Source organism: Brassica oleracea, chromosome C2 (assembly GCF_000695525.1).
Source record: "Brassica oleracea var. oleracea cultivar TO1000 chromosome C2, BOL, whole genome shotgun sequence".
Classification (NCBI taxonomy): Eukaryota; Viridiplantae; Streptophyta; class Magnoliopsida; order Brassicales; family Brassicaceae; genus Brassica; species Brassica oleracea.
This window is the reverse complement of record NC_027749.1, coordinates 44,490,861-44,493,127: the sequence shown is the minus strand read 5'-3', so window position 1 is coordinate 44,493,127 and position 2,267 is coordinate 44,490,861.

Sequence of the window (2,267 nt, the reverse complement as noted above, 5' to 3'; positions counted from 1 at the left end):
CTTATATTTTTAATCTTTAATATAAATTTTCTACTAATTGTGTTTTTTTTCAGCAAGAGTTCAACTGGAATTCCGATGAGACGTTCTTTATCTATCACCACTTCGTCCATAAAGTTATGGACAACTATGAGAAGCAGATCCACGAGTGGAAGAAGAAGTGGGAAATCAATAAGGCAGATCCACCGCCCTTTGTTGATCCAGAAGTACTTACGGCTCAGTTGAAGGACAAGGATGATCGCATATCTTTGTTGGAGACCCAGATGGCGGCTCAACAGGCGGGCTATGAGGCACAGAAGAGGCTGAACCAGCAAATGATGGAGATGATGCAGAGGATGTACCCGAACGAGGTGTTCCCGGACGTGCCAGACCCATAGTTTTTTTTTTTCCAAAAACTCGGAATGTTTTATTTTTAGTTGTGAAACTTTGAATATTTTCGAATTTAAGTTTAAATTTTAATTTTAATTTTAATGATTTCAATTTTAATTTTATTCTTATATTTTCGAATTTAAATTTTAAAAATTTTATTTTTTAAAAAAAAATTAATTTTTTTTTTAAATTCCGAGGAAATGAACCCTCGGAAATTTCCGTTCCTCGGAATATACCGAGGGACATGTTCCTCGGAATATTCCGAGGGACATGTTCCTCGGAATATTCCGAGGTACCCCGTTCCTCGGAATTTTCCGAGGGACCCGTTCCTCAGAATTTTCCGATGAAAATTTCGAGGAACATTCTGAGGAACATTTCGTCGGAACTTTCGATGAAAATTTCGAGGAACATTTCGTCGGAACTTTCGAGGATTGGACCATCGGAAAGTCCATCGAAATATCCCGAGGAAGTTCTCCCTCGGTATATTCCGAGGAAAGCTCCGAGGAGCTTTCCGACGAACTGGTGGTCCTCGGAATTTCCTCGGAAATTTGTTTCCTCGGAATTCCGTCGGAAAATTCAGAGAGATTTTCAAGGAAAAATGAATTTCCGAAGAGTTATTTCCGAGGACTTGTTTCGTCGGTATGTCGTCGGAATAATGTCATTCTGACGACATACTGACAATTTTTTCCCTCAGTATGTCGCTGTTTTTTTGTAGTGCAATGAACATGTTCAGCCAATTAAATAGGAGGCATAACTAAAGTTTAAAGTAGATATTGGCGAAAAGGATGAACAATGCATCAGGATCAAGTATGTAACGGAATATACAAATGAAAACAGCAATATTCTTATACACTGAAAAAGTGATAAGCATCATACAAAAGCAGCAATAATATGAAAGCCAGTTAAAAAAAAAAAGCAGAACTAATATGCTAGTTCCTACTGACTATGGACACAACCTGATAATTATTACGGTATCCAATACTATATAACAAAAATACTTTTTTGTATCTATTAAAATAATATTGTCACGAGACCATGCCCTTCGACGTGTATGTGCTTAAACTGTTGGTCCATAATATGTCATAATTTTAGGGTGAAGAGTTATATGATAAGAAACCATTGTTGGGAGAAAACTATAATCATTACCTTTAAATAAAGTTAGTGTTTATGTTCAGAAAGTGAAAAGTAAAAATCATTACTTCTTCGCAAGCATGGCTCATTTAAAAACAAAACAGTTAGTTACTTTGGCTTTGATTAGTGTGCTTAAACTTGTCTAATTTTTTAGTTATACAAAATTAAATGAAACCTTCATAGTAAAATTGTTGGGGGGAAATCATGAAGTGAAATGAACTCTAAATAATTTTCGTTTGCATGGAAATTAAAACGTATATGCATAAATATATAAATATATACTTGTAGATTTCCTTTTTGATATTTAATAAATTTGGGATCATTAGACCTTACTCTGTGTAATAGGATCGGTCCGCCCTACGGACGAGAAGTTATTATAAAAATTATTTTACATGAATTTATATTAACTTATGAAACATTTAAAATTATTATGTATTGAAAATAATATTATAAACAAAAAATAATGGAAATAATTCTGAGATCATATTGTTATTGTTAATAAATATTTTTGATTTGAATTAAAATGACAACAACTTTCATTATTCTCTATCGTTAAATAATACAATATTAACAAAAATAATTAAGAAAATGTAATAATAGAAATATTCTTATTATTTCTATTTCAATTTGACATAGTAAAAATATAAAGTTTATACAAATAATACTATATTTATTTTAAGAAGCTTCAAATTTTTAAAAACATTAAAATAATTTTTTTTTCTAAAGAACCTACAGTCCAGTAAGTAAATAGCCTTTGTATTGTTGTCAGT